Source organism: Lepidochelys kempii, chromosome 8, assembly GCF_965140285.1.
Source record: "Lepidochelys kempii isolate rLepKem1 chromosome 8, rLepKem1.hap1, whole genome shotgun sequence".
NCBI lineage: Eukaryota > Metazoa > Chordata > Testudines > Cheloniidae > Lepidochelys > Lepidochelys kempii.
The window spans coordinates 96464798-96479491 of NC_136387.1; the positions used below are offsets into that span (position 1 = coordinate 96464798).

Genomic DNA, 14694 nt, shown 5'->3' on the forward strand with positions numbered 1-14694 from the left:
GCTCTCTGGGATTCTCAAACATGACACAGGATGGCAAGAAACCCCATCTCTGCTATGCAATTCTTGGAGATCTCTCCTTTCCTATACAAAGAAAAAAAAAAAGGGATGGGGTTGGGGAATGGAAAACAAGCAGACCTGCTCTAGGGTGTGTCTGCCCTGCAGGTGAAGGTGATTTCCAGCTCTGGTAGATGTACACGTGCTAGGTTTGATTGTAGTAGTGTGCTAAAATAGCCGTGTAGCTGAAGCAGCGGCATCAGATAGCTGCCTGAATACTTACCTAGGGTGCAGACAGGTTGGTACTTGGGCGACTAACCGATGGCACTGCTGTGACTACACTGCTGTTTTTAGTGGGCTACCTTAATCAAAGCTAGTGCGCGTACATCTATTCAAGAGGGGAATTTACTCCTCCAGCTGCAGTGTAGACGTACCTTAAGATGATGTTGCACGGATGAAAGACATGATCAGGCTGATTCTGCCACCCTTGCTCACAATGAGCAGTTATTTACCCTGAGAACAGTCCCATTTATTTCAGTCAGAGTGCTCATACAGTTAGGTATTGTTCAGTGTGAGTAGGAATTGCAGAACTGGACCCTATATAACAGATGGCATTATTGTACAGTTTGAGTCTGTGCAAAAAACAGCAATAACAGGAGACTAAATTTTAGCTGAAGGAAAGTTTTAGTTGACAGGATTCTCTGTCACCATCTGCTGGAAATAGGCAGCATTGCATTTCAGGATTAGACTGTCGGGGAAATTAACAGAAAAGATAGTTCACAGTTAAAGGTAAGTTCCACTGTTTGAACAAACTCCAGTTCTTTTTCTTTTGATCAAAAGAAGAGTTTTGTGAAAGGTGCAGCCTGCATTCTTTAAAGTATCTAATTATAGTTTTATATTTAGAAGTGGCTAAGAATATATTATTAATTATAAAGAAATTCTAAAGCAGAAAAGCTGTTTAATCTGTGTCCTTGGTGAACAGCAGAACTACTGTACTGATGAAAGGTTATGTAATTAACAGCATAAATATTCATTACAAGTTCAACTGATACCAACTACCTTATCTTTAGATAGTATTGGACATCCAGTAACTTTCCAGTTGGCTGTTAAAGTGGTGAGAGCAGGAAACAGTGACTGCCATGGGGAAAATTATATAATGCAGTTTATGAACTTATTGCCTGCTAATTTATGTACAACATTTTAAGTTTTAATTTAGAAGCCAAAGTCTCTCATCCATTACATCAGTGGAAGTCAGTGACGTTTCACGGGAGTAATTGAGAACAGAAATTGGCCCTATATGTTTAGCAGTTCCTGTGTTATATGGTTATTACATGGCCCCAGACAATCCCCAAGTCACTCATTATGCGTGTCATTTGAATTTTCTTCACATCTTTTATATATGAGGCTCATCCCAACCTACAAATCTTCATTTATCAAATTAGCTGACTAACAAATTCACTCCACCCCTATTCCGTGTGACACAGACTTTGATCTTTTTAGCTCAAAACCACATTCTCTCTGTGAACTTAACCTACACTAAAGACCACCTCACAGAGGCAGCCCTCTGTCTTAAGTGATTATTTTAAAGTATATCTAACTTTTCCAGTACAATTTAATCCAATCTTTAGTTCAAGAGCAACCTCAGGCAGCTGAGTTTTGTTAATTCCTTTGATAGTCCCTTAAGACAGGTTTAAAATCCTCAAGTAAAGTTAAGGGTCTATTTAATTCATCTAAAGCAAGAAAATCCAGAGTTAAATCTGCCAGAATGTGTAGGAAATAACTCTCCTTCTAGCATTATCCTTTTGGGTCCAGCACAGTAAGGATGGACCAGTGAAGTGGCATGAATATTATGTAGAATTCTAGGGTGGGGATGGAGAAGTCAGTGGACACCAGTATCCTTCTCACTCTGATGTTCCCAGTAAAAACAATTCCTTCCTTTCAATTTGAAAGACTCCCAATGTAGAAAAAGTCCCATTAAAGCCACTGAGAACTCTGTCCATGTCTCAATAACATGCCATGTAATCATCTGTGAGGACGGAGTCTGAGAGTGCTCCTGCTGGAGAGAGAGATCACCCTGCTGGGGTATTTACTGGGGTATGTAGTGGGGAGGGAATGGATTAAAGCAAGGGTTCTCAAACTGGGGGTCGGGACCCCTCAGGGGGTCGTTTGGTTATTACATGGGGGGGGTCGCAAGCTGCCAGCTTCCAAGCCAAGCCCCGCTTCACCTCTAGCATTTATAATGGTGTTAAAGTGTTCTTAATTTATAAGGGCAGGTCGCACTCAGAGGCTTGCTATGTGAAATAGGCCACTAGTACAAAAGATTGAGAACCACTGCATTAAAGGGAGAAATGGCTGACTTTACCTGGAGGCCCTTGGTTTTAAAGTCTATTCCCTTATAGCATTGCAGCTCCAAGATTGCCAAGGTTCTCCCTTTGGTGCCCCAGAAATTGTGGAGCAAGTCCACAGCTCAGATTCAGTTCAGCTGGTTAAAATTAAGTGCTTAGTTTGATATGTACCGTCTAAGGGGAAGGCAAAAAAGAAGGTGAGTTTTCCAGTTCAGTGTTAATACTATGTGGCTCTTTGTAACTCCAAAGGGCTTCACAAACATTAGCAAGAATGATAAACCTCACAACACCGCTGTGAAGTAGGTATTATCCCTGTTTTACAGGTAGAGAAACAGACATAGTTACGAGATTTACATAAGGGCACAAAGGGTGTCAGTGGCAGAGCTGAGATTAGAGCTCCGAATTCTTCTTTGAGTGCTTGCTCATGTCCATTCCATGTTAGGTGTTTGTTTGCCACATGCGCCGTTGCTGGAGATTTTTCCCTCAGTGGTATCCATCAGGTCGGCTCTAACGCCCTAAGGAGCTGTGCACTTATGCACCAATATAAGGGGCCATGCACCCTCTCAGTTCCTTCTTACCGCCCGTGACGGTTGCTGGAATAACCCCTCTTGCTCTGGCAAGACTTTCTTCCCAGTGGTTTTTGGACTCTAACTTAGTTATTAGTTATCATAGTTCAGCGTATATAGTTTTTGTAATTAGTGTTAATGTATAGTGTAAATAGATAGCTTCCAAGTGGCTAGGGACCTACTTTCTCTTCTGGTCCCTCCAACTCCAGTGGGATGCCCATCAGCTCTGGTAATGGGAAGCAGGAGGGAACAAGGAGCAGGAGGCTCCTTCCCGGCACCATGCCCCCCAGCAATCTTAAAGGGCAAGCTGTCCCTGATCCCATAGCCTGATCACCTCTGATCTGCCACCGGTCCCCAGAATCCTCGCACTGCATGGAAGCAGAAGCGGGTACCACTCTGCTGTGGTCTTTGAGAGAAGACTCCTGAGTTCGAAGGAGAGCCTTATGTGCAACCTAAAGCCGACCACCTGTCCCAGCCTATGTGCCACCGGACTTCAGTGCCGGTCCCGTGCTGGCACTTGGCCAGTGGGTCACTGGCCTATGCAATGGCCTTACTGGAATTCCTGGGTGTGTCCCCCAGTACCAGGCCCTTCCTCCCATGCTCCTACTTGGTGGTTTCCATGAGATGGACTACCACTCCTTCCCACTCGGCACCGGACCCCCGACTCTGGTATCAACCCCAGTACCAATGTTCCAGAGATGGCTCCAGTTGACATACTTAAGGCAGTGGCAGAGGAAGAAGCCCCTCCTCTGGTGCAAGCCTTCTCATCTTCCCCAGAAGTGACTGTCGTGGGATTCAGTAGCCTGCTTCTGCAGGATGACTTTAGGGACTGTCAGGATCTTCTGAAGTGGGTTGCTGCAAACCTGGGTCTGACAAGTGAGATCAAAGAGACATCACACAGCCTTATTGATAACCTGGCTGCAGCAGCTCCCTCCAAGGTGGCTTTAACTATCAATGACATGGTGATGGGACCGGTCAAGGCTATGGCAAACTTCTTTTTCTCTGCCCCCTACCTCAGCGAGGGCAGAGAAAAAGTATTATGTTCCAGCGAGCAGGTTCGAATACTTGTTCTGGCCTTCCCCTCCTCCCCAAAGTCCCTGGTGGTGTCTGCAGCAAATGAGAGGGACAGCAGGGCCAGTCGAGTGCAACCCGAAACAAACTTGTGTTTGGAAGAAAGGCTTATTCGACGGGTAGCTTTCAAGTACGTATCTCCAACCAGCAAGCTTTGCTGGGGAGATACAATTATAATCTATGGGACTCCTTGGCTAAATTTCAGGACTCCATGCCCCAAGATTCAAGGCAGGAGTTCGTTGCCCTCATGGAGGAGGGTAGGAATGTGGCCAGGACTTCTCTCCAGGTGGCCCTGGCTGCTGCCATCTTGGCCTCTGCTGTCACCATGACGTGTTGTTCTTGGCTCCAATTCTCCGGGCTTCCTCATGAGGTCCAACAGTCCATCTAGGACCTCCCCTTTGAAGGCTCCTCTCTTTTCTTGGAGCTCACAGACATGAGACTTCACAGCCTGTGTTATCCTGAAAAATTAATTTTGGGATGCTGCTATAATAACCTGCCTATTGCTCCCCCTTAGTCTGTTTTTCCCGAGGGAAAAGTTCCCAGTGTTGCTAAGGAAAACACCGAAGGACACTGATATGGCCTTCTGATAAAGTAATTGACACAGGCTGTATTCTTTCCAAAACAAAGTGTCTTTTTATTAAAGTAACTAATAAATTCCTATTACAGTATGATCTAAAAATCCTAAACAAGGCACAAAATTTCTGAGACACAAATCGCTTATTGCAAGTTAAAGAGCACTTACAATCATTTAAACTATATGCTATTGTAGTTTAAGTGAAGCAATTTGTTGCAAGTGGCCAGTTTGCAACAAATTGCTGACAGCGGATCTTAAATTGCTTTACACTTTACATAAGTAAAATATAATTAAAACACAAACACACACATACTAATTCTATGTACTATTCTATACTATCCTTATAGTATACTATAATTAAAATAATATTAAGCTTACTCTATAAATCCCGTGCTGTTTTCTTTTAAAAATCACAGCTGTTGCTGTTCAGTTCCTGGTCAGTCAGCTCTCCTCCGCTCCAGCTTTCTTTTCTCTCTCTGCAGCAGTTTTTCTTTGGCTTCTCTTGCTGGCTTCCCAACTCTCCCCACATGCCTCTCTCCTTCTCAGACTCAGCCTCTGGACTCTAAAACTATTGTTGGCAGCAGGCCTTTTATGCAACATTGTAGCTCTTTCTTTATATACCTTCCTATTCTTTAAAAGAGTTACTTCACCCGCACATGCTCAGTCTTGACCATTACCTCAGCATTCTGGTTGATAGCTCTGATCTTTACAACAAGTTGTGACCCGAATGTGTGGGCTCTGACCAGCTATCTGCTTACCTAACTGACCTTTCTGACACTCACCCCTTACTGCACATGCTCAGTAGCCACCAATCTTGCACATGTTCACTGTTGTCATTTACCTCAGAACTATGATTCTACACCACCCATCCACCCACCCACCCCACGCGCGAACACACACGCACACGGCTCTTTGCCAAGGCACCATTTTAGAAATCCTACATTCTGACTGAGCATGCTCAGAGTATACAGCATTCATCTCAGGGTGGTGTGATTTTTGTTTATTCAAAATAAGGATTCAGTGTTTGGGCCAAGAATAGGACCAATTCCTATTTTTCTGACCTCATTTGCCCACTTTGCATTCAAAAGTGCCAGGTGTACCTGGACGGAGTAGCAGTCTCCCTCTTTACAACTGGCAGTAAGAGGGCAGATTGATGTCAGGGTGTCAGTTTTGTGCAGAGCAGTGTGCTAAATCAGTGACTGCCAAGCTGGTTCTAAAAATAGATAGTTCAAAGAATACTGAGAGAGAGAAAAGGGGACACTTGGTACATTTTCAAGTTCTTTCAACCAAAGCCATTTGATTTTTGAACCTCATTGTTGCCTTGTTAGTGAAATCGATAGTAGAAAAATATCTCTCCCTTATAAAACGGAATGTTTAGTAGTTTTCCCACTAGACGCCTATATAGAAATAACTTTGAGCAAATTTTTTAAATTGTTTTATTTATTTGCCCAGCACATTCCTGGTACCCTGAAAGCCTCTTCTGCAGGCTCTGTTTCATCTGTTTCTCATTCCTTAGTTAATTCATACAACTTTGCATTGTATTTTTACTTAATGTTCTTCATGATTACTCTTTGCCTATCAGCACACAGACTAAGCACACTAGCAGTGAGGCTCCAGGTCCAAAGCTTCCTCACCAGCAGAGCTAAAAAGACATTGTAAATATTGCAAAGGAATTTGAAGGACTTGCATATAGGGAATCCAGCTTTTTGTTAATCAGTGCTGGAGATTTGTTTTTTTCAAATGTAATAAAAATACTAGTGATAAAAACAAGGTTTAAGGGTGCTTTTATCTGACTGAATTAGAGGGAGGAGTGTCTAGTGAAGCAGAAGGGAGATGGCAGAAAAGAACAAATAAATTCTTCTCTGAAGATAAACCCTGAATGGGAAGCACTGTATGTTCCTGTTAAAGGGATAGGTACAGTCAAGGTTTATAAAACCTACATGTGATACACAGAAGGAGTCTCTGCATCTGTAGCACCTTTCGTCCAAGGATCTCAGAGTTCTTCACATGCATTTAATGAAGGAAGCGTCCTAACTCTTCTACAAGGCAGGTAGGTACTATGCCATCTTAGAGATGGAAGATACTGAAGGACACAAGGTAAAAGCCTGGTCTACGCTACAGAGTTAGGTCAATGTGAAGCAGCTTATGTTGACCTAACTCTGAGCATCTACACTAAAATGTAGCTCCCAGTGATGTAACTCTCCCATTACACCGACTTAACTCCATCTCCGCAAGAGGCGTAGTGCTTAGGTTGATGTAGTTAGGTCAATTCCTTGTCAGTGTAGACACTTCATTGCTTACACTGACTGTTACTGGCTTTCAAAAGCAGTCCCACAATGCCTCACGCAGACATTTCAATCAGTGCAAGCGCTCCTGGTGAGGATGCGCACTGCCAACACAAGGAATGTAGTGTGGACATTCAAAAGTGATGTAATTACTGTGGTGGGTGTGCGACAACGTAACTTAGGTTGACTTAATTTTGTAGTGTAGACTTGCCCTAAGTGACTGGCCCAGATTATATTTCATTAAGTGGCAGACCTGGGATTGGAACCCAGCTGTCCTGATTCTCATTCCCCAGCTTTTGATCACTAGACCAGCGTTTCTCAAATGCGGCCACCAGGGGCTTTTCTTGTGGCCTCAGCCTCCTGGGCTGTGACTGGGGGGAAGGAGAGGGCAAAGCAGCGGCCCTTCCCCCTCTCTGTTGCTCCTAGATGCACTGACTTGGTGGTGGCTGCTGGGGCTGCAAGCAGGGGTTGAGCCCTGCCCCCTCTGGAGACAGCTGGGGCACAACGCTGGAGGAGCAAGCAGCTGGTGAGTTCCCCACCTTCCCAGGGGCGGGGCGGCTCAGGCTTTGGGCTTCACCTCTGGGGTGGTGGGGCGGTAGGCTCCGGCGATGGGGCTTCGAGCTCCAGTCCCAGGCCCTGGCTGCGTGGTGGCAGGCCCCAGGCTCCAGCTGCGCGGCATCGGGCTCCGTCCCTATCCCACGGCCACGGGGCTTCAGGTCTGGCTGCAGGGCTTCAGGCTCTGCACCCCCACTGTTGCCCTTGGCCCGTGCTGCCTCCCCCGACCTCCCCATACAGGGCTTAATTTGTCTCCAGGCTTGCCATGGCTGAGTAAGTCTGCTGTGAAAAGTGATACTTGTATGTTTGTTAATATCACTTTTCACAGCAGACTCACTAGCTAGCAATAAATAAATTACAATGATTTGGACATGTCTATGTGCTGATTTATTTGTTTTTCCTAAAGCTAATTAAGTATTTTAGGAAAAAGTGTCAGAGCAAGCGTTGGTGGCTGCACTCTGAAGCCACCAAAAAAATTGTCTTGAGAATCCCTGCCCTGGGCCATGCCCTCTGCTTGACCTATTGCCAGATCTGTGCAGGGGCACAGGGTACTGTGGAACCAGCCCTTGTGAAGTCTCTTCCGCTGTACATTTTTTACCCATAGATAACAATGGAGGCTGCTTCTGTGCTGATTTGCTAATGAGTAATGAGCTCTTCCAGTAAGGAGGATTGAGCCATTCCTATGCACCATCAGAAGGAAGGGTTGATGCCGTCCTGAGTTTAAAAAATGCTGGTCAACCTTATGACTAATAACAAATAATAAGTATTATTTATTCTCTTCAAATCACTGTGAAAATAGTTCTTTATATGATTTAGAGCCGTGTAAACTAAGATAATGATAAGGGAATACAAATGGCATAATTAGTTAGGTATATTTTGATTTTAAGCCTTGTTCTGAAACATCAGGTATTGGCCATTATCAGAGGCAGGTTACTGGCTGGGATGCACCAATGGATCTGGTATTGCAGATCTTATAGTCAGCCAACCCTCAGCTATAGTGTGTGGGTGAAATCCTGACCCTATTCAAGTCAATGGCAGAATTCCCAATTCTTTCAGTTGGGGCAGTATTTAATCCTGTATACTTTAATATTTCTCCATTGTCAGCCCAGAGTAGATAATTGGACTTGCGGGTCCCCAGAGAGGGTATTGCAAAGGGTTGAAGGAGCAACATACATGGAAATACTGACAAATGGGTCCAGAGTTTAGCTTGTGGAAAGCTGCTGTTTCTCCACTCAGACTGGGAGCTCTGCCCGCTAGTGATTAGACCAGACACTAGCCCCAAGCTGCGCTGCTGCTTCATTAATTTTCTTTGTAGGCTAGTCTAAGAAAATGGGCCCTGTGACCACATGGCTGTAGGCTCATGAAAGGCAGTATGTTTTTTCTGTAGGAATGAGGTGACAAATGGCTCATAATACCTAGAATCACTTCTTGCTATCTCATTCACTTAATTCTGACAAGATGGAAATATTCCTGAAGTACATTTCAGATTGTTCTTGTTGCTAATGTTTTATACCCATTCATATTTAGCGACTCTGTATATTTCAAGCACTTTATCTCACATCTCTCAGACAGTATATCATGCTAAGCATCTTAACATATCCCACTTGCCCTCTCTTTCACTGTCCATCCATTCGTGACCTAGTGGAGGAGCTATACAGCACCATGTGAAAGATCCGAGTTCAGTTCAATCCTGGTGACTCATTCCCAAGCAAGCAGCTGCTGGGCCATCTGGAGAGGTAGCATACCCAGCTCTTAATTTTGCAGAGAAAGGTGGGGAGAGGAGGGATTTCTCTGGCCACTTCAAGAGAGGAGGTGAGAGGCTCCATGGTGAGTTGTGCTCTTAGCCGACAGTGGAGTTGTTGCCAAACAGGCCCTGAGGGTGTCTGGTGTAAAATAGGGATGGAGAAAATTGAGGCTGCTCAGATATTTGAGAGGGACGGGGAGAACTCATTCTTTCTCTCTAAATAGGTAGAATAAAAGGAGGAATCTGACTAACCACAGAGGATAAACAGCATGTCAGTCCTGACACATCTTGAGTGAATTTGTAACAGTAATGTGTCTATGTATAATGGCAAGAAAGTTTGGGGGGCATTCATCACATCAGATATAATTTTGTTATATCCCAAGGTTTCTGCCCTGACTTCCTGCATGCTGGATGAGAAATAGTTACATGGATTGTTGGAAGGCAATAATCTCTAATCAACTATCACATCTGGGAAGAGAGAATCCTGGTTTTAACCTGTAGATCTTCTTATACAACCACAGTGCTAAGCACCGGGGTACCTACGCACTAATAGTTCCCCTCGTGTGCTTTGATCTGCACTGATTTGAAACAGGAATTGATTGAAGTGCACGGTAGGGAAATTTTAGTGCATGGTAGCAGCGAGACATGAACTCTTAGTGAGCAGCAGGCTAGTGTGGGGGTACAGGCTAGTGTGGGGGTACACCCCAGCTTGCCACGAGCCAAGTATTCATGTAGATAAGCCCTTACAATTACTCTGTCTTTTAGGAGGGGTAGATGATAGGAAATGGCCAGATTTTGCAACAGAGCTCGGCACCCCACACATTGAACTGTGTTAAAAATCTAGCCATAAGTGTTGGTAGGAACTACTGGAGGCTGAGCTCTTTAAAAAATCTGGCTCCAGTTGTGGGTACAGAGCACTGCAAATCTGTTCCTGGGCCCTTTTGAAATTCTGGCCCCATGAATCTTTTCAGTCTGTGACAGAACTTATCTTGCCTCTTTACATGGTGCTCAAATCAGTTTATGTAATAAATATTAAAGCTGCTGGCAAGACCCCCGGGAATCACTTTTATCATCAATCCCAACAATAAGTAGCTTTGTAATGCCCCTGTTCTTCAATGTGAAGCATACAGACACCTCTCCTGTAAAAGTCTAGGCCAGAGTTACTCTGCAGAGTCACTCATTATTTTGGTAATTAGGATTAATCCTGGGATTTTGAATTCCTGGTTATAGTTTACTCTGATCTCAGAGACGATAATTAGCAGTGTGTTAATCTGTCTAAAAGCAATGTATGTGCTGTCTGCTCTAAGCATGTTGAGCCCTTGGTACAGTAAGCACATTTTAATCATATCTCTAAGTGAGGAAAGGAGTTGGATGAGAACCATGGGCTTCTAACCCATGTGGCCCAAGAGAGAGCAGTTTCTGTTTCGAACACCCAAGAATGCATTTGGGCTATACTGTTTCGTGCAACAGAATTAAATCCATGTAAATCCTGTTCCATTCCCCAGAGAACTTCTGAAAACAAGTCAGTATCAGACAAATCAAACTGGAGAAGTGAATATTTTATCAGGCTTATCAACTATTATCCCATTAACGATGTTGCAGTTTCTTGAGCTTTGTAGTTTTATTTTCTTATTGCCCTTTCTTAATTAGTCTTTGGGTCATTTATAGTAATTTATGTTCAAAGCCTGGAAGAAGTTAATTATCTTGAGCTGCAAAATAATACATGCTTCAGGGTTTTCCCCTATAATCTGCCTTTATACTCACTGAAAGTTTATATATTTATTTATATATATATATATATATATCCACTGCAGACGGTCCAGACAAATGACAGCCGTGCAAGCTGCCCAGTGTCCTGCAAATATGCCTCAGTCCTGACCCATATAATAAGTGTTGTGGATAGATTAGTCTCCAGGCATCTTTCCCTCTCTGCTGATACTGCCAACAAAGAAGCCAGGTGTGCTGATTGTTTGATGTCCTCATTCCAACACTGTAGATGCCCTAGTCTCATTTCATGTGAGCCACCGATCATGATGTTTCATGCTGGCCTGGGGCTGGATTTGATCTGAAACCTTAGAGGTAAAAGGCTCCTTTTTTATCAACAATCCCCTGGGTATCTAAAATGTAAATATAGATATAATGTATGAACCAAATTCTGCCACTGAATATTGAGTTCCAGTGACATCTGTGGAAGCTGAGAGGTCATACAGAATTTTTCACTCCTGTATATAAACACCTACATACAGCATATATAGCTTGATGTGGTAAGAGAAGGAATTGACTGGAATCTTAATCTGTTTTGCACTGTAGTGTATGAAGCCTTTCTGTTTGAATTCCCACGAATGTGTTCTTGATTTTTGTGTGTGTTATTCATATATAAATCCATATTTAGGCACCTAAATAAGTGAGTTCAGGGGAGTTCCCCTAAGTAGTTATGATATGACTTTTGTATCAATATCAAAAGAATTCACCAGCCCAAATTCAATGCTGGTGTCAGTGAATTTGGTCAATCATGTTTAGCAGTAAGTGATTATTAGAAGAAATAGAAAACTTGTTACTGATTATAAGAAAAAAACTTTGTTTGCTTTTTGCTTTTGGAGAGGGGAAGAAGGGATAAATAGGAATAATAATTAGGATACTTAATGCTTATAATACCTTTCAACTGAGTATCTTAATGTTTTACAGAGATGAGTAAACTGAACTGAAGCGTGAGTGACTTGTCTAAGGCCACATAATGAATCAATGAGTAAATGGGGAATAGAATCCAGTTCTCCTAATTCCCAGACCTGCTCCAGCTCCTGAATGAAGAGGGGAAAATGCATAAGGAAGGGAGATGTTAACAGAAACTAGAGCTATGTAAAATAGCAGCCACATATAATTCAGAAAGGAACAAATTCAGAGCTGACTTAGACCCCATGCAGTCCCTGTGCCTTCAGTGGAAATGCACAAAGTATAAGTTAGTGTGAATTCAGAACGTATATGCAAACATATGCATGATGAACATGACTGTTAATCACATGCATCTTGCTCAGTCATAAATCTCCGGAAGTCAGGAGCATATCCTAATTGAAACTAGAATTCCATTTAACGGAGTTAAGTTTTTTGCTGACTACCAGCTTCTAACAATTTTCTTTTTGCGATAATGCTTGCCTTGAGTAGAAGCACAGAGGGCATGATCTTTCCTTCAGTGAATTCAAAGGGAGTATCTCCTGGCAAGAAAATGTGTCCGACTTGGCCTTGGTCTTCAAGAGTGGGGAGGAATTCCTAACATTTAGGAAGGAAGATACCAGGACAGTTTGTATGGAGGCCCCAGTTAAAGAAACCCAAGCCTTTGTTTAAATTACAGGCCATACCATTGATGAGGATTCCATTATGTAGGGTTTTAAAGATCCAAAAGCTGCACTGGAAATTGAAGAGAAGCAATTTACTTGACAGGACAGAAATAATAATTAATAAAATAAAGCCATTCTGCCTGGCATTTTTTCCTGTGCTAATTAAAGCTTTCTGAAAGAAACAAGAAAAAAAAGATCTTGGGGATTCTTAAAACAGAGATACTGAAAAAACTGCCCCATCATTAAGATGGTGCATTTCCACAAAGGATGCTTTTTTCATAGATACAGTCTGCTGATTAAAAGTCTTGTAGGTTTCCCACCAGTAGAAGTTGCTTAATTACATTTTATGCATGCTCTCAGAGTACCTGTATGGTGAGAACCTGACAAATGGTCTTCTGAAAGCAAATCAATTCTGTTCTCTTGGGCTTTCTTGAATATACATGCTGTCCAGAGCCTGAAAAGCTCAGCAGTGGCATAAGAGGAAGCCAAACAGTGGGGCGCCAGTTAGGCTCTATGGTTCTGTGAAAGACTTTGTAGCCTCATGTAAAGAAAAAGAAGAATGTGTCATTGGCTGTAGTGAGTAAATGGAACCTTCTTGTCTCCTTTGCTCTTGTCTCCTTATAAATAAAGCATTGTTGTCCATCCTTGGCATTTGCCGTTCATTGTGATAAATTGGTTTTGATGTGTCTGACATTTTAACCAAGTTGTTTAATGGTCTATTTCTGAAAAGACAGACCTTGCTATAGTTTACATGAGCACAGGATATCCAGGTTTGACAGTCACTGTCACATACTACATTAACCATTTCCTTCCCAAGTGTGTGAAGAATGGAGAAGAATAGAAGGAACTAAACATTTTAGTCACATAAGTCCAAAGCATACTAAATTCTGTAAGCAAGATCTTGAGACCATCCTGCCCATATATAAATCAAGCATGATTTGCAGCTGCTACAAGGAGACCGTTTCATGGCTTGTGCAGTATGTTAAGTCCCATTGCATTTGAATTGTCTTGGTATCTCTAAGAAGAAGCTTGTAGAAATGCTGTTGGGTATTTCTCCAGTACTCTCACTTTGATTTTGTTCAATTTCTCTCTCTTTTATACCTCATTTTGTGCTGAGTAGTTGGCTTCAGTGCAAAGATGCAAAGATCACTTGGACTCACAGTAGCCATGGGGGCCTGGCTCAGTGCAAAGAGTTGATGAACTGTGACAAGTGACAGCTTCTGTCTTTGCATCCTGCAAGTTCATCTGGTCTAATTTACTTTTTTTTAATGTCTCTAATTACTCAGTCAATGAGATGATTAACCTAATTCTTCTACTCTCCATGAATAGAATTCTTCTGTCCCTATCTTCCCCATTCCTCCTGCTCCCCCGGGCTGTTTGGCTGCTACAGACAGATGTAGTGCCCACAATTAAATTGTGAATACTACATAACCTTCCTGCAGGTCAATGATCACATTGCATTACAATGTCAGTTGTCATTATATGTTCTCTTCCTCAAAACCAGATGTGCTAGGGAATATTTCCCACTCCCTTTGCCCCCATGCCAAGCCCCACTTATGGTCTTCTCCTCCTGTATTATGCACAGACAGGAGATTGTCTTTGAAAATGTCATTTTGAAACAAAATGTTGAAATGGCTCATTTTGAAAATGTTGAAACAAAATGTTTTGACATTTCCAATTTGTAAAATGTTTTTTTTTTTAGCTGAAATTGCTGAATTCTATCCAAATTCATGAATCGTTTCAGTGCACCAAAAATGTACAATATTAGCTTTCTTTCTGTCTTCTGAAACTTTCCCAGTGCTCCAAGACTTATTAAAAATCAATATTAATGGTCTAGCAAGCTCCTGTGCCAGTTCTTTTAAAACTCTTTTCTGGACCTGCTGATTTAAAAAAGACTAACTTTAGTAGCTTCTGTTTTACATCCTCCAGAGAAACTAGTTGAAATGGAAGGAGGGTTATCATCACCATATGATGTGACGGCATCATCTGCTTTTTCCCCAAATACAGAACATAAATATTTATTAAACATTTTTTTTGCATTGTTATTGATAATTCTGCTATTTCCATCTGGTAATGGAGCACTACCATTGTCAGGATATTTTTGTTCCTAATATTTAAAAAACAAAAAACGCTCCTTAACTGTATTGTGTCATAGAGTTCTCCTTGTGTCCCTAGGCTTTCCTTATCAATTTTCTGCAATTCCTAACTTCTGATTTATACCTATGAAT

At 42.4% G+C, this 14694-nt stretch overlaps 1 protein-coding gene across 2 annotated transcripts in view; it reads left to right on the forward strand.

Moving 5' to 3' along the window:
- LRP8 (LDL receptor related protein 8) overlaps window positions 1-14694 on the forward strand; it is a 298522-nt gene that overhangs the window by 192089 nt on the left and 91739 nt on the right. The window lies entirely within an intron of this gene.